Below are 21,961 nucleotides of genomic sequence, written 5' to 3' on the forward strand. Positions count from 1 at the left end.
AAAAAAAGGAAATTTGGCAAAAATGTTGAACATTTTGCAATTTTCAAATATTTCATTTTTATGCCCTTCAATCAGAGTCATATCACACAAAATTGCTAATAAATAACATTTCCCACATGTTGACTTTACATCAGCACAATTTTTGTAGCATATTTTTTAGTAAGCTAGAAGGGTTAACAGTTGACCAGCGATTTCTCATTTTTCTAACAAAATTTACAAAACCATTTTTTAGGGACCACATCACATTTGAAGTGTCTTTGAGGGGTCTATACACCAGAAAATACCCAAAACTGACACCATTCTAAAAATTGAACTCCTCAAGGTGCTCAAAACTACATTCATGAAGTTTATTAACCCTTCAGGTGCTTCACAGGAAATTTTGGAATGTGTAAGGTAAAAATGAACATTTAGCTTTTTGTCACAAAAATTTTACTTTAGAGCCAATTTTATTTCCAATAGTGGCAGGAAAAAATGGACCACAAAATTTGTTGTGCAATTTCTCCTGAGTACGCTGATACCGCATATGTGGGAGAAAACTACTGTCTGAGCACACAGCAGGGCTTGGAAAGGAAGGAGCACCATTTGACTTTTTGAATCAAGATTTGCTAGAATACTTAGCCGATGCCATGTTGCATTTGGAGAGCCCCTGATGTGCCTAAACAATGGAAATTCCCCACAAGTGACACCATTTTGGAAACTATACCCCTCAGGGAATTTATCTAGATTTGTGGTAAGCACCTTGAACCCCAAGGTGCTTCACAGAAGTTTATAACGTATAGATGTGAAAATTAAAAAATCTAAATTTTCCCACAAAAATGTTATTTTAGCCCAAATTTATTTAGTTTTACAAGGATAGCAGGAGAAAATGGACCACAAAATTTGTGGGGCAATTTCTCCTGAGTACACAAATACCCCATATGTGGGGGTAAACTACTATTTGGGTTCACGGCAGGACTCAGAAAAGGAGTGACGGTTTGGAATGCAGACAATGATGGAATCGTCTGCCGGTGTCAAGTCTAATTTCAACAGCCCCGGATGTGCCTAAATAGTGAAACCCCCCACAAATGACACTATTTTGGAAGCTAGACTCCTCAAGGAATATATCTGGATGCATGGTGAGCACCTTGAACCCCCAACTGCTTCACAGAAGGTTATAACACAGAGCCGTGAAAATAAAAAAAATCATATATTTCCCACAAAAATTATATTTTAGTCACAATTTTTTATTTTCACACGTATAGCAGGAAAAATGAACCCCAGATTTGTTGTGCATTTTCTCCTGAGTACGCTGATACCTCATATGTGGTTGAAAACTACTTTTGAGGCACAGTGTAAACTACATTTTGACGGACTGGGTTGAGGGTGCCATTTCACATTGGGAGAGCTCCTGATGTGCCAGAACAGCAGAACTCCACCATAAGAGACCCCATTTTACAAATTACACCTCTCAGTGAATTCATCTAGTGGTGCAGTGATCATATTGACACTACAGGTGAGTCACATAATTTTATACTATTGGGTAATGAAGAAAAAAATAATTACATTTTTACCATAAAAACTTTGTTTTAGCCCCAGGTTTTAAATTTTCACACTTGGAAATAGGTAAAAATGGCACCAAAATGTGTCCCACAATTTTTGCTGAATGTAGAAATATCCCATATATGGCTGTACAGTACTGCTTAGCTATACGGCGAGACTTGGGAGGGACAGAGCGCTATTGGCCAATAGTGCTCCGTCACTTCAGAGTCTCGCCATATGGCTAATCAGTACTGTTATACAGAAGGCATCCTGAAGTGCAGAATTTTGGAAATTATACCCCATTGGGAAATTACCTACAAGTGATGTGACAATTTTGACTACATGGGTGTTTTTCAGAAACAAGAAGCAGGAAATGTTGCTAAGTGAATATTGCGAACTGCAGTTGTAGTGACCAGTACGTTGTGGTGCCCGTACATTGTGCCCAGCTCATGCACCCATAAATTAGGCGGACTCTTATCGTCCACAGTGTCTCCATCTGACTCATTATAGGGAATCTTCTGATGGGTTTTCAGGTTTCCGTTTGAAGGATCCGAGGGTGGTGGATAATCGGACGTGTTGAGGCATGGAATTCCAGAGGATAGGGGATATTCGGGAGAAATCTTGGAGGCGGTTGTGTGAGGAACAAATAAGTGTGGAGGAGAGTAGGAGGTCTTGGGTGTGTAATGTATAATAATTAGATCTGTCTCTTTAAGCAAGCCAGACTTATGCGACTTGGAGGGTGGAGACAAGAGGGATAAGAAGGAAAGTTTCAGTTTCACTTCTGGTAGCATGGGAATGCAACTGTTATGCTGTGTGCTGGAGGACGAAGAATAAAACATATCTAAAGTTTAATACCTTGAATTCTTCATAACGTGTGGATATTACAACTGGTGACGAGGATGGGATATAATCACCTACTGCTGTGAGTACGGACTCTATTTTACCGCTTCACACGCCAGCACCACTGAGAGACTCTATCATGGCTGACTACTTGCACACATTCCCACAGTTTGATATGACTGTTGTCATTAATCTCTCCCATAACTGGAGAAAATGGCTAAACAGATTTGAGAATTTCCTAGAAGCCATGGACATAAAGGAGGAGAAAAGAAAGAGAGCTTTGCTCCTGCATTGTGCAGGCACAGGAGTCTATGACATATACAGTACGTTACCTGCAGCAGAAACAGACACATACAACAACTGCACTAAAGCTCTCACTGGCTACTTCAACCCCAAACAGAACATCAGATATGAAAGATATAAATTCAGGATTGCCAAGCAGCTTCCAGAAGAGTCCATAGACACTTATGTCACACGGCTGAAAGAGTTAGCACATGGATGTGCCTTTACAGATGTAGATGATGAAATCCTAACTCAAATAATTGTCACCTGCTCGTCTAATAACCTAAGGCGTAAGGCTCTGCAGCAGGATATCTCTTTACATGATTTGCTCAAAATGGCCCGTGCTATAGAAATAGCAGATCATCAGGCTACCGTAATGGAGAATGGGGATACATTACATGTGCATAATCTCAAACAGAAAAATTTACCAGACAAACAAGCCCAGAAACAGAAGAAATATTATAGATGTGGACAGGATTTCCCTCACCACCAGAACAAATGTCCAGCTATGGGACAAACCTGCAGTAAATGTGGAAAAGGGAATCATTTTGCAGCTGTTTGCAAATCAGCGCACTACAAGCCTCCGCTGCCTATGACAAAATCTGCAGATGTAAAAGTGATAAATCAGGACACAGAAGAAATGTCTGCGACTGAGAACTATGTGTTCACTACCTCTGTCACTGGTTCAGTACAGTCTCCCTGTGTTACACTCTCAATCTGCAACACTGACATTACCTTTACAATAGATACAGGAGCTTCAGTGGATATCATAGATGGCACTACATATGAACAATTGAAAACAAGGCCAGTCTTACAACAAGTGCAGACTAAAATCTTTCCTTATGGATCTAAAACACCTCTAGCTATAATGGGACAATTTGATGCTGAAATTAGATATAAACAAAACAGGCAGAAAATCACTTTCCACACATTACAAGGATCGGGAGACTGTCTTCTCAGCTATCACACTGCCTTGGAGCTAGGGCTCATCAAGATTATTCATACTATAACTGACCCTGCGGATATGGATATACAAACTATGGTGAACAGCTTTCCCTCCCTATTTAGTGGTTTGGGAAAACTAAAGGACTCTCAAGTACACCTTCATGTGGATGACAATGTTCGTCCAGTAGCCCAGCCTCACAGGCGTATTCCATTTCACCTGAGACAGAAGGTAGAAAAGGAACTCCAATTGCTCATGGATGAGGACGTTATTGAAACTGTTACTGGTCCCACTCCGTGGGTCTCTCCACTTGTGGTAGTTCCAAAACCAAAGACTCCTGATCAAGTGAGACTGTGTGTTGACATGCGCCTGCCCAACACCGCTATCCAGAGGGAAAGACATATCTCACCTACGATTGATGACATTATTCATTTATTAAATGGAGCCACCGTCTTTTCAAAGCTCGACCTCAATAAGGGATATCATCAATTAGAACTGAGTCCAGAGTCCCGATATTTGACCACATTTTCCACCCATGTGGGCCTCAGAAGATACAAAAGATTGACTTTTGGAGTCTGCTCAGCAGAAGAAATTTTTCAGGATGCAATAAGGAGTGTCATTCAACACATCCCAAATGCCTTTAATTACAGTGATGACATATTGGTTTTTGGTAAAACTCAAGCTGAGCATAATCGTGCTCTATATGCTATCTTCGAATGCCTGTTTTCTGCTGGACTCACTTTAAACAAAGAGAAGTGCGAGCTTGACAAGGGTTCATTAGAATTCTATGGTCACATCTTCTCGGCAAAAGGAGTACAACCAGACCCCAAGAAAGTGGAAGCTATCAGAACAGCCTCAATTCCACAGGATGCCAGTGAAGTGCGTTCTTTCCTTGGAATGGCAAGTTACTGTGCTAGATATATTCCGAATTTTTCAACAATCAGCAATCCACTACGGGAACTTACAAAACAAAGTTGTATTTTTCAATGGTCTCAAGGTTGTCAGGCCTCTTTTGAAACAATTAAAAATGAACTCTGCTCGACAACCACTATGGCTTATTTTGATCCAGCTCTTCGAACTGAACTGATTGTGGACGCCAGTCCCGTGGGACTGGGTGCTATTCTAGCGCAGTACAAGGATAACAATCAAAATCCTCACATCATTTCTTATGCAAGTAAGAGCTTAACAAACACTGAAAGAAAATATTCTCAACCTGAAAAAGAAAGCTTGGCAGTTGTCTGGGGATGTGAACACTTTCACTTATTTCTCTATGGAGCTCCCTTCACCATTGTCACAGATCATCAAGCACTTCTTACAATTTTTGGAAATCCCAGAGCTAAAATGCCTGCACGAATTGAACGATGGGGCCTACGTCTACAGGACTACAACTATAAAATTGTTCACAAACCTGGAAAATACAGCAATCCGGCTGATTATCTTTCAAGACATCCTACTAATGATAATATACCTGTGCATTCCTCCATTGAAGAATACCTACGTTTTGTTACAGATCATGCCGTGTCAAAAGCACTTTCTCTTGATCAATTTATAAATGAAACAACAAAAGACAAGACACTCTGTGCCCTAATACAAATCATCCAAAATCGAAGGTGGCATGAAATTCAAAAAGAAAAATTTCCTGATTCTGAGATCGATCTGAAAGAGTTAAAACTATTCTCAAACGTACGTGAGGAATTATCAGTCACTGAAGAACACCTCATTCTTCGAGGTACCAAACTAGTTGTACCTAAGACTTTGCGTAACTTAGTCATACAGATAGCACATGAAGGTCATTTAGGAATTGTTGGCACAAAGAAGTTACTCAGAGAAAAAGTGTGGTTCCCAAATATGGATCACTTGGTGGAAGAAAAGATTAGACGCTGTTCTACTTGTCAAGTAATCACTCCATCATCAAACTTAGAGCCATTACAAATGTCTCCGTTACCCACTGCTGTCTGGGAGGAAGTGGCAGTCGATATATATGGACCATTGCCAAATGGCCAATACATTCTCGTAACAATTGATGAATATTCTCGATACCCTGTCATTTCATTTATCTCTTCAACATCTGCTAATAATGTCATACCAGAGCTGGACGACATTTTCTCGGCATATGGTATTCCAAAAGTGGTCAAAACAGACAATGGACCTCCATTCAATGGACATGTGTTTACACAATTTTCTGAATACTTGGGATTCAATCACAGGAAAATCACACCTTGCTGGCCGCAAGCCAATGGAATTGTGGAACGTTTTATGCGCACTCTGGGGAAACGTATTAAGGCAGCGAGTCTGGAGCATATCCCACTGAAACAGTCATTATACAAATTCATGCGTAATTACCGCAATACGCCACACTCCACTACTAATGCTGCTCCAGCTCATTTAATGTTCAGCAGAACCCTGCGTATACGTCTCCCTGATGTGACCAGCCATCCCCGACCGAGTGACTCCTCAGTGAGATCCACAGATTTCTCCAACAAACAAGCCATGAAACGTTATGCAGACAGAAGGCGAAGGACACAGTCAAGTGCCATCCAAAGAGGGGATGTCGTGGTGGTACGTCAAAGACCAACCAACAAGACCTCACCTGTATATGGTCCTGCAAAATATTATGTTACCAAAAGGAAAGGCAGCATGATCACAGCTGAACGAGATGGACACTCCATAACGCGAAATTCTTCATATTTTAAAGTCATACCGCAGAATGATGACAATGAACTCTCTTTGGTGGAAGATTTGGTATCCGATGGTGGAGAGGACCAACAAGAGGTAGCTGGTCCATCAACAATGAACCCTCTCAATGAGCCCAGACGTTATCCTACACGAGAGAGAAGAGCTCCATCGAGGCTTATTGAAGAAGTGTAACTGCAGTTTTGTTTGTTTTTTTTTTTGTTGTTTGTTTTCTCTGGTTCTAGAATTGAACAAATAAGACAAAATGGACATATGATTTCTTTGGACGTTTTCATGTTGTTGCATTTATCAGTAATATAGATTATTTAAAAAAAAAAAAAAAAAGGGGATGATGTAATGTATAATAATTAGATCTGTCTCTTTAAGCAAGCCAGACTTATGGGACTTGGAGGGTGGAGACAAGAGGGATAAGAAGGAAAGTTTCAGTTTCACTTCTGGTAGCATGGGAATGCAACTGTTATGCTGTGTGCTGGAATACGAAGAATAAAACATATCTAAAGTTTAATACCTTGAATTCTTCATAACGTGTGGATATTACAGGGTGGATTGAAGATTATGTGAAGGAAGATATTGTGAGATTAGTTCAGAAATATAGGGAGGGGATAGGTTGTGGATGGCTTTGTAGGTCAGTGTTAGTAGTTTGAACTGGAGTCGTTGGTGAATTGAGAGCCAGTGGAGGGATTTGCAGAGGGGAGAGACAGGGGAGTAGCGATGAGAGAGGGGGATTAGTCGGGCAGCAGAGTTGAGGACAGACTGGCATGGTGTAAGAGAATTAGCAGGGAGGCCACAGAGGAGAGTGTTACAGTAGTCAAGGTGGGAAATGATGAGGGCACGTACAAGAGTTTTAGTAGATTGAGGGCTGAGGAAGGGACGTATTCTGGAAATATTTTTGAGTTGGAGGCGATAGGAGGTGGCAAGAGTTTGAACTTGTGGTTTGAAGGACAGGACAGAGTCGAGAGTTACTCCAAGGCAGCGGATTTCAGGTGCGGGAGAGAGTGTGATACTGTTTACTATAATAGATAGATCGGGTAGAGAAGATAGGTGAGATGGAGGAAAGATATTGAGTTCAGTTTTGTCTACATTGAGATTTAGGAAGCGAGAGGTGAAAAAGGAGGATATAGCTGGTAGACACTACCTGATTCTGGACAGCAGATAGGTGACATCAGGGCCAGAGAGATAGATCTGAGTGTCATCCACATACAGGTGGTACTGGAAGCCATGGGACTTTATGAGTTGTCCTAGGCCAAGAGTATAGATGGAAAAAAGTAATGGCCCCAGGACAGAGCCTTGGGGGACTCCAACAGAGAGAGGACAGGATGAGAAGGTAGTGTGGGAGTGGGAAACGCTGAATGTGCAGTCAGAAAGGTATGAGGCAATCCAGGACAAGGCAAGGTCTTTGATGCCAAGGGAGGAAAGAATCTGTAGCAGTAGGCAGGTGGTAGGCAGGTAGTAGGCGTGGTATTATATCTTACAGATATAATACTACGCATTATGCTTTTCAAGTGTATAGGTATATACACAAATTGAATTAGTGTAAAATTTTGAAGAATTTGCGGAATCCGAATAAATCAAACAAGTTGTGTTTAGTTTTGTGCGGATCATCTAAAATGGTCATATTGCACGGGATTGCATTATCCAGAGACAGCTCACATGACCTCGGGCAAGGCAGAGTGAGGTTACCTTTTATGCCTTGCAGCTATCATATCACATCGTATAGCATACCAGGAAGGGCTAGTCTAGCCTGTTTAAAAGCCTAGGCAGGGAATGTAGCAGCCAGTGTGTGGTGAATCTGGATAGTGAAAATATGTCATAGCTTAGCCATAGAGATAAAGAGAGAAAGCGATAAAACACTGAAAAAGCTGTACAGATACAGCCCAATTTATTACTTCTTTTGCTTTTTGTGCCTAGTTTTTGGTGTTTTTGCCTGTTTTACACCAATTATTTTTTTATATACAGTAGTCATCATTGTGGGTGTGTTTTTTGTTTTCCAGATGTTTTCGTCCGATTCAAATAACATTTTTTGTTGCACCAATATACTCCACACCCAGAGTAAATTTATGTAGCTAGAAGTTTTTACCCCACAAATTTTGAGACATTTTAGAGGAACATACACCTTTTTTTTCATTTTGCATAAAACTCATGAACCATGAGTACCATTTTAATGAATCTGGTGAAAAAATGTCAAAGAACACCACAAAACAAAGAAACAAAAGTGACTTGAAAAATGCAAATGATAAATCAGGCTCATAGTGTATGACAACACTGCAGATGTGCTGATCAGTGGGTGAAGAATAGGCTATTGGTTATCACCAGATAACATCCATTTACCCATAGCCATATATGTTGAGGTCATTTTGACCTTACTAAAGCGGTGTTTTAAATAGATTAAAAGTGGTTAATGCAGTAATAGGAGACCTCAGAGCCACATTTACGTACTTCTCTTCAGGGCATTTGGAATCTTTGCAGTTTTTCCAATTTTTTTGCAAATAAAACTTACATTTGTTTTTAGCAAAATGGGCAAAATTGAATTTTAGGATATTTGCTCATCTCTAATAAGGATATATTTGTGTATTTCTGAACACAAGCTGTATACAAAAATAATAAGTTTTTATAAATCTCCACAATACCTAATATAGTTACTTAATCCCGGAATTGAGACGCTTACATTATTATTAACTTGAGAAAGTTGTTTCCTCTGCTAATTAAACTTCTTATATCTGCTTATGAAGAGCATCTTTAAGACTCCACAATAACAATGGCATGTTAAAAAGTGAAGGAAGCTTGCTCTGAAAATATCAGTATTTCAACTCTTTTATGTTAAAGACAAGTGACAGGCGGTAGACAGTAACGTGTGATCTGTGTTATGAAGGTTACCACGATGCTGATTATGCAGCAGCACATCTGGCTCAGATGAATGGTACCTTGAGGTTTCATAATATGTTAATAAGACTTTATGTGCACTATATTACATTTTTGTCTGATTAACATTTGTCCAGATGGTCTACAGATCTTGTAAACAACCCCTTATATGCTTGCTGTCTGCAACCACAGCAAATTCACAACATCTAACCGGAAATAGGTCTCAATTACTGAAAGATGCAAGAAAACACTAAAACACATATCCAGGACTTTGTGAAAAACAAAAAATGTGCCTAAACACTAACAGGCAGGTAGTTGCTACCTACCTGCCTGTTGTACTCAGTACTGTTGTTAACTGGCACAGAGCCATCAGAGACCCCTCCTGCCAGGGATTCAGCTGTCTCTGCTGACGACTCGTCAACAGAGCAGCGGCTTCTTTTCCACCCTGCTCTGTCGATGGGGAGTGGCTTCCACCGTCCTTTTGATTGACAGTCGGCTCCTCCAGTTAAGGAGCAGGAATCCGGCTGTCAATCAGAATGACGTTGAAGTCCCGCCCCATCAACAAAGCGGAGTGGAAAAGAAGCTGCCTCTCTGTCGACGTCACATCAGCTACCTGCCTGTTAGTGCTTAGGTGCATTTTTTTGTTTTTCACAAAGTCCCAGATATCCCCTTTAACAGTATAATGCTTGTGTGCTTACAGTTGTGCTCAAAAGTTTATATACCCCGGCAGAATTTTTGCTTTCTTGGCCTTTTTTCAGAGAATATGAATGATAACACCAAAACACAGTAGTTTGACACTAAATGGCTTCACCCAATCACTAACCATGAGTGGAGAAAAAGTTTTGGTGTTATCATTCATATTATCTAAAAAAAGGCCAAGAAAGCACAGCTTCTGCTGGATATGTAAACTTTTGAGCACAACTGTATTTGAGGGGCCATTGGATGAATGTCATCTCTGCTTTCCCTTAAAAATGTATCGATGACTCCCCAACAGCTGAAGCTTAGAATTATCATGAGTGCTAATGTCCTGAATATTCTGGTTGCCTTAAAGTTGGGCAAAGGCACTCATACTTCCTGCATGGCACATCTGATGAGGGATACATGTTACCTACTGAAGCTCTTTGAAGAGGCAAAACATTTTTATCAGTAGGAACACCAGTAGGAACACCAGTGGAATCAACTACATCAGACCCCTCATATGTTGTAATTAACATTTAAAAGAATCAAGATAGAATAGGGGAAGAACAGCAATTTACAAATGTTCATTGGCACCCTGTCTCTGTTGGGGACCCTCAGGGTCCTGCTGCAGGATGTGGATGAGGAGTAGCAGCAGTTGGGTGTGAAAGCAGATATTGTGTTAGCACAGGCAGGGGAAAAGACTGAAGGTCAACAAATAAAGTAGCACTCTGTAGTGCTATCGCATGCAAACATGAAATATATGAAATTTGAACTGCATTACTGCTCTAGAAAATGAGAAAAATTGAGAATACGTAAATTGATCAATTCATGTGTACCCGGTAGCCACGAAAGGGCGATTCTTATTGCTGGGAACCTGCCTAAGCCCGGAGTCACAATAGCGAGAAATACAGAGGAGTGCTATAAGGAAAAAATCGCATAGCACTCATCCCAATGTTAATCTATGGGTCAGCTCGCATAATCCGTTTTTTTTCTTGCACGTTTTGTGCGGGCAAGAGAAATTGCAACATCCTGAGATTGTCAGCGTTTCTCGGTCGAGACTCGCCAATGCAAGGCTATGGGTGCGAGAAAAAAACGGATTACACACGGACCATACATGTGACTTGCGAGAAATATGCACCGGTGTCCTTTAGAAAAGCCAGCAATTCAGGTCCCTAAACTGTAAAATCACAGGCAGGTTAATAAAGAATAGATAGAATATATGTATACACATAGTATAGGTATATATATATATATATATATATATATATATATACTGTATGTCATTGACACACATATATATATTATATATACTGCTCAAGAAAATAAAGGGTTCACAAATATCCTGTTGCAAATGGAATAGTGTTCCCTTTATTTTTTTGAGCAGTATATATATATTTATATATATATTTCAGAGAGAGATATATAGTAGAATCGGTTAAAATTCAATTGCGGGCTTCTGTAAAATCATTACAGAACCCAACATGAAATGACACATAGTTTACATACAGTAAACCATTTAATTTAATTTAGATTTCTATATGTCTTTGACTTCCTCAAGCTCAATGTGGACAAATCTGAACTCATCATCTTTCCTCCATCTCACAGATCTTCCTTACCCGACCTAGCTATAACAATTAATGACATCACGCTTTCCCCTGTACCGGAAGTCCGCTGCCTCGGAGTAACCTTTGACTCTGCCCTGTCCTTCAAACCGCACATCCAAGCTCTTTCTACCTCCTGTCGCCTCCAGCTGAAAAATATTTCCAGAATCCGTCCTTTCCTCAACCCTCAATCTACTAAAATGCTTGTGCATGCCCTCATCATCTCCCGCCTCGACTACTGCAACATCCTTTTCTGTGGTCTCCCTGCTAACACCCTCGCCCCTCTCCAGTCCATCCTTAACTCTGCTGCCCGACTAATTCATCTCTCTCCTCGCTACTCCTCCACTTCTCCCCTCTGCAAATCTCTTCACTGGCTCCCATTCCCTCAGCGTATCCAGTTCAAATTACTAATGCTAACCTACAAGGCCATCTATAAGGCCTCTTTCACACTTCAGTTTTTTACAATCAGTCACAATCCGCCAGGTTTTGAAAAAAACGGATCCGCAATTTTTTTTTGAGGATCCGTTTTTTTCTCCATTGACTTGCATTATGGGTGGATTGTGACGGATTGCCGTCCGTTGCATCCGTTTTTTTTGCGGATCCGCCAAAAGTTGCTGTCCGTTATCATCCTCAAAGATTTCAAAACGGAGCTTGCAACGTTTTTTTTTTTCTGGCGGATCCTCCAGACACTATTTTAACCCACAATTCTTTCTGGCTGCTGGACAAAATATATCTCTCTCTCTCTTTCTCTCCAGCATTTACTTTAAATTTCGTCATTTTCAGGATCCGTCTCAAAACGGATCCTGTGCCATCCGTTCACATCAGTTCAGAACGGATCCGCTTCTCTGACTTTTTGGCGGATTTGAACTGATGCAAAAAAACTGAAGTGTGAAAGAGGCCTAACCTGTCTCCCCCATATGTCTGTGAACTAATCTCCCGATACCTACCCTCACGTAATCTCCGGTCCTCCCAAGACCTCCTTCTCTCCTCCACACTTATTCGCTCCTCACCCAACCGCCTCCAAGACTTCACCCGAACTGCCCCTATTCTCTGGAATTCTTTGCCCCAACAAGTCCGACTATCAACCACATTTGGATCCTTCAGACGGAACCTGAAAACCCACCTCTTCAAGAAAGCCTACAGCCTGCAATGACCCCGCTACCTCCTTCTCGCTCAACACTACTGGTGATATCACCTCAACCAACACTGAAACTGCTGCAACCAACCAACCTACTGTCTCCTTCCCCACCATCCTGTAGCATGTAAGCCCGAAAAGGCAGGGTCCTTTCTCCTCTGTATCAGTCTGTCATTGTTAGTTTGGTTACTGTAAGTGATATCTGTCATTTGTATGTAACCCCTTCTCATGTACAGCACCATGGAATCAATGGTGCTATATAAATAATAATAATAATAATAATAATAATAATAATAATAATAATAATCATAATAATAATAATTAGATTAGTGTATGTGTGTAAAATTTGGGACATGTAGGTGTTAAATTAATGGGTACATTCATTAAAAAAAATTGCGTGGGCTCCCACGCAATTTTCTCCGCCAGAGAGGGAAAGCCAGTGACTGAGGGCAGATATTAATAGCCTAGAGAGGGACCATGGTTATTGGACTCCCCAGGCTACAAACATCGGCCCCCAGCCACCCCAGAAAAGGCGCATCTGTAAGATGTGCCTTTCCTGGCACTTAGGCTGGTTTCACACTTGCGTTTTTTTGCGCTGGATTTTAGCGCTAAAAGACGCATGCGTTTTTTTCCCTATACTTTGCATGGGATGCGCTTATGTGCGCATACACATGCATTTGTATGCGTTTTTCCGCCCATGCGTTTTTTTGTGGTGTGCGCTCGGGTGCACAAAATGCATCCTGTTGCATTTTTTGGGCGTCCGACTTGCCTCAAAAAAACGCATGCGCGCAATGCGTTATTTTGCAGCAAGACACCCATTATAAGTCTATGGGTGCGCATATGTGCACATTGCCATGCTCATGTATGCGTTTTTTTGCTCATGCGTTTTTTTGTTGACCATTAGACAATGGAATTTAGGGGTTTGGGTTATAGTTAGGGTTAGTTAAGGGGGTTTAGGGTTAGGGTTTGGGTTAGGGTTAGTATGGTTTGGTTAAGGGTTAGGGTTTAGGGTTAGTTAGGGTTTAGTGTTATGATTGAGGCACCATAGGAGGCAAAAACAGAAATGCTAGCTATGTCCAGAAAACCAGAGAAGTTGGCAGCTATCGGATTGCAGACCCCTGAACCTATCAACACAACTAGCAGTAGCCGTGGGGGGTTCCTACGATGCCCTAGACCCCTCGATCACAGCCGGAGAAATAGCTAGGCCTAAAGAAAGAAAGGGGAAAACTAAACTGCCCCAGAGCAGACCCCAAAGCAATAGGCAGCCCCCAACATATAATGACGGTGAAGCAAGATGAAAACACTAACACAGGCAGAAAGATAGACTGAGCAAAGACGGGGCCCAATCTAGCTAGATAGAAAAGGACAGGAAGGCTGCTGTCTGCAATCCGTGAAAAACCCTATGAAAATAAGAGCCAACAGACTGACAGTGAAAAAAGCCCTGAAGACGCTAGGCTTCAAAAAAGCTATGTCAGTACTCAGGAATATTCTGAAGACAGAGCTACAGGCAAAAGGAGATTCAGCTCACCCCAGCAGGGAATGGCAAAATCCAGAAAAGCAAGGAAAACAAAACAAAACACTAATGCAAACAGGCAAAGCAGAAAAACTTAGCTTAGAGGAGCAGGAATCAGACTGGTGTCCTAGAAGTCCACAGAGAAATCACCCGCAGGGCAGAAGGGCGTCGGCAGCCTTATATCCAGTCCGTGACTCCACTCAGCCAGTCATCCTCATCAGGTTCAGGTGCCTGATAATCAGGCTCATTACCTTCCTTCACCAGAATAGGGAGTTCACCAGACCTCAGTGACGAAGGGGAAAATGAACTCACAACAGTACCTCCCCCTTGAGGAGGGGTCACCGAACCCTCAACCACGCCACCAGGGCGATCAGGGTGAGCCCGATGAAAGGCACGCACCAATCTTTTGGCATGAATATCAGAGGCAGAGACCCAGGAATTATCCTCCTGACCATAACCCTTCCACTTAACCAAATACTGGAGTCTCCGTCTAGCCAGACGGGAATCCAGTATTTTCTCTACCTCATATTCCATGTTACCTTCAACCAATACAGGGTCCGGAGGTGCCACCCCAGGAACAACTGGTTCAACAAACCTCTTCAACAAGGACTTATGGAACACATTATGGATTTTAAATGTGACAGGAAGAGCCAAACGGAAAGAGACCGGATTAATAATCTCCAAAATCTTGTAAGGTCCAATAAATTTAGGCTTAAACTTAGGAGAAGCCACCTTCATAGCAATATTTTTTGATGATAACCACACCATATCACCAATCTTAAACTGGGGACCAATGGTCCTATGTCGATTGGAAAACCGCTTGGCCTTTTCCTGGGAGAGAGATAACTTATCCACCACTTGGTCCCAGATCTGGTGCATTCTCTCCACCACAGTGTCAACACCTGGGCAGGAAGAAGGCTCCACCTGCCCTGAAGAAAATCGAGGATGAAACCCAAAGTTACAAAAAAAAAGGTGACATCAAAGTGGCAGAACTAGCTCTATTATTTAAAGCAAATTCGGCCAAGGGCAAAATTGAAACCCAATCATCCTGATCAGCAGAAATAAAACATCTCAAATACGACTCCAAGGTCTGGTTTGTTCTCTCTGTCTGCCCATTGGTCTGAGGATGAAAAGCAGAGGAGAAGGACAACTGAATTCCCAGCTTGGAACAGAAAGTCCTCCAAAATCTAGACACAAACTGAACTCCTCTGTCAGATACAATGTTCTCAGGAATCCCATGTAAGCGAACCACCTGTTACAAAAACAGGGGCACCAACTCAGAGGAAGATGGCAACTTAGGGAGTGGTACAAGATGAACCATCTTAGAGAACCTATCACAAATCACCCAAATAACAGTCATTCTTTGAGAGACCGGCATATCAGAGATGAAATCCATTGAACTATGGGTCCATGGCCTCCTGGGGACAGGCAAAGGCATCAACAACCCACTAGAATGAGAACAAGATTTAGACCGGGAGCAAGTCCCACAGGACTGCACAAAATTCCTGACATCATGAGACAAGGTGGGCCACCAAAAAGAGCGACTCACCAGATCTCTAGTACCAAAAATACCTGGATGACCAGCCAATGCAGAGCAATGAACTTCAGGCATCACTCTCTTCTTCCACTGGTCAGGAACATACAACTTTCCACTGGGACAACGCTCAGGTTTGTCCTCCTGGAACTCTTGCAGAGCAAGTCTCAAATCGGGCGAGATGGCAGAAAGAACTACCCTTTCGTCTAAGATGGTAGCAGGCTTGGTCACCACAGGAGAATCAGCAAAGAAACTCCTAGAGAGGGCGTCTGCCTTGACATTCTTAGTTCCAGGAAGAAAAGAGACCACAAAATCAAAACGTGTAAAAAACAAGGCCCACCTAGCTTGTCTAGGATTCAAGCGTTTAGCCGACTCTAGATAAATCAAATTCTTGTGGTCAGTGAGGACCACAACTTGATGTTTAGCTCCCTCCAACCAATGTCTCCACTCCTCAAATGCCCATTTCATGGCCAACAGTTCCCGATTCCCCACATCATAGTTACGTTCAGATGGAGAGAACTTTCGGGAAAAGAAAGCACAGGGATTCATTTTAGCTGTGACAGGATCCTTTTGGGACAAAACAGCTCCTGCACCAATCTCAGAAGCATCCACCTCTACCTGGAACGGGAGTGAGACATCAGGTTGCCGCAAAACCGGGGCGGAGGTAAATCTTCGCTTCAGCTCCTGAAAGGAAGCAACAGCCTCCGGAGACCAATTCAACACATCAGCACCCTTCTTAGTCAGATCAGTCAATGGCTTGGCAATACTAGAAAATTTTGCTATAAATTTCCGATAAAAATTAGCAAAACCCAAAAACTTCTGGAGGGCCTTCAAAAAAGTGGGCTGAACCCAAACATAAATGGCCTGTACCTTGGCCGGGTCCATTTCAATAGTTGACGGAGACAAAATAAATCCCAAAAATGAAATCCTCTGTACTCCAAAAAGGCATTTCGATCCTTTGACATTCAGGGAATTCTCCCTCAAGATCCGGAACACAGTCCGAATATGTGAGAATGAGAATCCCAATCCTTGGAGAAGATCAAAATATCATCCAGATAGATAATCAAAAATTTATCGACAAAGTCTCGGAAAATATCGTTCATGAAGCACTGGAAGACAGAAGGGGCATTAGTGAGCCCAAAAGGCATCACCAGGTACTTAAAATGTCCCTCCGGAGTATTAAATGCCGTCTTCCATTCATCCCCCTGCTTAATGCGGATAAGATTATACGCCCCCTGAGGTCAAGCTTGGTAAACCAGCAAGCACCTCTAACTCTAGAGAATAGATCCGAAATCAGGGGTAACGGATACTGATATTTAATAGTAATTTTATTGAGGGCACGATAATCAATACAAGGCCTTAAACAACCATCCTTTTTGGCCACAAAAAAAAACCCGGCACCTAAGGGTGAAGAGGATGGTCTAATATGACCCTTCTCCAACGCCTCCTTAATATAGGACCGCATAGCCTCGTGCTCGGGTACAGATAAATTGAAGAGCCGACCCTTGGGAAATTTACACCCCGGGCTTAGTTCAATTGCACAGTCATAATTCCTATGAGGAGGCAAGGACGCAGACTCATTCTCACTAAATACATCATAAAAGTCCGCCAAATAGTCAGGAACATCATGCGACTGAGGAGAGGTGGAAAAAACCGGAGCCTCACTAAAGGTACACCGACAACCCCAACTCACCACAGACACAGATTTCCAATCCAAAACTGGATTATGAATTTGCAACCAGGGAAACCCCAGAACAACGGCATCATGCAGACCATGCAACACCAAAAATCTGCAATTTTCTTGATGGTCTGGGGCGACCCGCATGACCACCTGGGTCCAAAACTGAGGTTTATTTTTAGCCAAAGGAGTAGTATCAATCCCCCTCAAAGGGATAGGCATCTGCAGAGGTGTCATCGGAAATCCACAACGTTTAGCAAAATCCAAGTCCATTAGGTTTAGCGCTGCTCCCGAATCCACAAAAGCCTTGGCGGAAAATGTGGACAGGGAGCAGATCAGAGTAATTGCCAGAAGAAACTTAGGTTGAACACCACCAACAGAAAACGTGTGTGCAAAGCGTTTCTCTCGTTTAGGACAAACAGATATAATATGCGAGGCATCTCCACAGAAAAAACACAGCTTATTACTCCTTCTGAACTCCTGACGTTGCGCCTTAGGCAAAACTCTATCACATTGCATAGGTTCAGACGTCTGTTCAACCGGTGGCAACACCTCTCATGCAAACCTGCGTTCACGTAAACGCCGATCAACCTGAATGGCTAATGACATAGAATCGTCCAGACCAGAGGGAACAGGAAATCTCACCATAGTATCTTTTACGGCTTCTGACAAACCCTTCCGAAAGAGAGCAGCCAAGGCACTATCATTCCAGGTAGTAAGGACCGCCCACTTTCGGAACTTTTGACAGTACAACTCTGCAGAATCTCGACCCTGGTTCAATGCCAACAGGCTCTTTTCAGCCTGATCAATAGCATTAGGTTTGTCATACAACAACCCCAAAGCTTGAAAGAATGCGTTCACATTAGTCAGAATAGGATCATCTGGTTTCAAAGAAAACGCCCAATCCTGGGGATCGCCACGCAGCAAAGAGATGACAATTTTAACCTGCTGCGCGGAGCTCCCTGACGAGTTAGGCTTCAAGGCAAAAAATAACTTACAATTATTTTTGAAACTCAAAAATTTAGATCGATCCCCAAAAAATACATCAGGTGTAGGGATCTTTGGTTCAACATCATGCGAACGAGCAAGGTAGGCGGAAATTCCCCGCACTTCCGCAGCGAGCTGCTCCACACGATCAGACAATTGCTTTATCTCCATTGAGAGAAAAAAAAATTCCCCCTACGGCCTCAGAGATATAGAGGAAAGAATATACGCACTTTTTTTTTTTTTTTTTAAACACAATTCTTTCCTGCTATTGAGTACCCTAGGATCTGCAGTATGGCGGGTGATTCTGTTATGATTGAGTCACCGTAGGAGGCAAAAACAGAAATGCTAGCTAAGTCCAGAAAACCAGAGAAGTTGGCAGCTATCGGATTGCAGACCCCTGAACCTATCAACACAACTAGCAGTAGCCGTGGGGGGTTCCTACGATGCCCTAGACCCCTCGATCAAGAGCCGGAGAAATAGCTAGGCCTAAAGAAAGAAAGGGGAAAACTAAACTGCCCCAGAGCAGACCCCAAAGCAATAGGCAACCCCCAACATATAATGACGGTAAAGCAAGATGAAAACACTAACACAGGCAGAAAGATAGACTGAGCAAAGACGGGGCCCAATCTAGCTAGATAGAAAAGGACAGGAAGGCTGCTGTCTGCAATCCGTGAAAAACCCTATGAAAATAAGAGCCAACAGACTGACAGTGAAAAAGGCCCTGAAGACGCTAGGCTTCAAAAAAGCTATGTCAGTACTCAGGAATATTCTGAAGACAGAGCTACAGGCAAAAGGAGATTCAGCTCACCCCAGCAGGGAATGGCAGAATCCAGAAAAGCAAGGAAAACAAAACAAAACACTAATGCAAACAGGCAAAGCAGAAAAACTTAGCTTAGAGGAGCAGGAATCAGACTGGTTTCCTAGAAGTCCACAGAGAAATCACCCGCAGGGCAGAAGGGCGTCGGCAGCCTTATATCCAGTCCGTGACTCCACTCAGCCAGTCATTCTCATCAGGTTCAGGTGCCTGATAATCAGGCTCATTACCTTCCTTCACCAGACTAGGGAGTTCACCAGACCTCAGTGACGAAGGGGAAAATGAACTCACAACAGTTTAGGGTTAGGGTTAGGGTTTGGGTAGGGTTTGGTTAAGCGTTAGGGTTAGGGTTAGTATGGTTTGGTTAAGGGTTAGGGTCAGGGTTAGGGTTAGGGCTAGGGTCAGAGTTAGGGTTAGGGTTAGGGTTAGGGTATGGTTTGGTTAAGGGTTAGGGTTAGGGTCAGGGATAGGGTCAGGGTTAGGGTTAGGGTTAGGGTTAGTAAAGTCATGGTTTGGGTTAGTGTGAGGGGCCAACTAATGTTGGAAAAAAACGCAAACGCTGTAAAAACGCACTAAAAATGCATACAAACGCATAAAAACGCTGCGTTTTTTTCATGCATGCTCATAAAAATGCTTGAAAAAAACGTAGCATTTGTATGAGTTTGTATGCGTTTTTTCCATGCATTTTTTTGCGGGAAAAACGCGCTGCAAAAAAAAGCAAGTGTGAAAGTAGCCTTAGCCTCTCTATTCCCACTGCCTTTAGCGGTGACATATGGGTTAATAAGGGGTTAATGTCAAATTGCAATTGAAAGGTGACATTAAGCCAGGTTAATAATGGAGAGGTGTCAATAAGACACCTATCCATTATTAATCCAATAGTATGAGATGGTTAAAAATACACACAGACATTAATTAGAAAATATTTTAATGAAATAATGACACACAGTTTTTGACCAAATTTATTACATAACCAATCCAACTGAAGCCATCGTTCTCCTCTAAAAAAAATTTTTTAAAGAAGCAACAATATCCATACCTCTCCGCCATTCAGTCATGGCCCCTGCTGCAATCCATCTGAAGGGGTTAAATAGTTTACAACCGAGAGCGGTGCTAATGCTACCGGCCCGGCTGTAAACCTATGAGAAATTAATGGAAACCTGTCTGCGCAGGCGCCCCGGCTGACCGGAGATGAACTGATTAGCGTGGGAAGGTTTCTGAACATTTTCCCATGCTCCTGAGTTCACCTCAGGTCAGACGGGGACTTTCCTGGGGTGGCTGGGGGGCAGATGTTTGTAGCCAGGGGGGCCAATAACCATGGTCCCTTCCTAGGCTATTAATATCTGCCCTGAGTCACTGGCTTTCCCTCTCTGGCGGAGAAAATTGCGCTGGAGCCCACGCAATTTTTTTCAACAAATGTACTCGTTAATTTAACATCTACATGTCCCAAATTTTACACACATACACTAATCTAATTATTAGTCAAAGACAAATATAAATCTAAATGAAATGAAATGGTTTACTGTGTGTAAACCATGTGTCATTTCATGTCGGGTTCTGTAATGATTTGAATTATCGGCTATTCTGCTATCTATCTGTCTATGAAATCTAATATATAAAGCTCAAAGTGTGTATGTATGTATGTATGTGTGTATGTGTGTATGTCCGGGATAGGCATCCACACCGTCACAGCTACAGCCACAAAATTTGGCACAGTCAGACGTCTGGACCCCGAGGGCGTCCTAAGCTGTGTTGTGAGGCGAAATTTTAACCTCGCACGTTCCAATTCACCAAACAATTTTGCCCCTATCTACATACTGGGGAAAAAGTGTGTGCGCGTCAAGCCCCGCCCCTCATTATGATGTCACAATGGTTGCCATGGCGACGCTGATGTCATCATAGGTTGCAAGCCCCGCCGCTCATTATGATGTCATAATGGTTGACTATGGAATGGAGGATGTGTGATGGGTATATGGGCACTGGACTATGGGATGGAGGATATGTATGATGGGTATATGGGCACGGGCCTATGGGATGGTGGATATGTATGATGAGTATATGGGCACGGGCCTATGGGATGGCGGATATGTATATGGGCACGGGACTATGGGATGGAGGATGTGTGATGGGTATATGGGCACTAGACTATGGGATGGAGGATATGTATGATGGGTATATGGGCACGGGACTATGGGATGGCAGATATGTATGATGGGTATATGGGCACGGGACTATGGGATGAAGGATATGTATGATGGGTATATGGGCATGGGACTATGAGATGAAGGACGTGTGATGGGTATATATGCACTCGACTATGGGATGGAGGATATGTATGATGGGTATATGGGCACGGGACTATGGGATGGAGGATATGTATGATGGGTATATGGGCATGGGACTATGGGATGGAGGATATGTATGATGGGTATATGGGCACGGGCCTATGGGATGGAGGATGTGTGATGGGTATATGGGCACGGGACTATGGGATGGCGGATATGTACAGTATATGGGCACGGGACTATGGGATGGAGGATGTGTGATGGGTATATGGGCACTGGTCTATGGGATGGAGGATATGTATGACAGGTATATGGGCACGGGACTATGGGATGGCGGATATGTATGATGGGTATATGGGCATGGGACTATGGGATGGAGGATATGTATGATGGGTATATGGGCATGGGACTATGAGATGAAGGATGTGTGATGGGTATATGGGCACTTGACTATGGGTTGGAGAATATGTATGATGGCCCACCGCCGTTCGTCCAAATATGGAGGTGACTGACGGGGGTCCCGCTGCCACCAAAACGCGACGGACAGCGGACCCTGTGTCACCACTATGTCACAGTCCCACCACTGACACGGGTGTATCAGCG

The sequence above is a fragment of the Dendrobates tinctorius genome, unplaced genomic scaffold (genome assembly GCF_039654945.1).
Source record: "Dendrobates tinctorius isolate UK_male_01 unplaced genomic scaffold, ASM3965494v1 ptg000079l, whole genome shotgun sequence".
Classification (NCBI taxonomy): domain Eukaryota; kingdom Metazoa; phylum Chordata; class Amphibia; order Anura; family Dendrobatidae; genus Dendrobates; species Dendrobates tinctorius.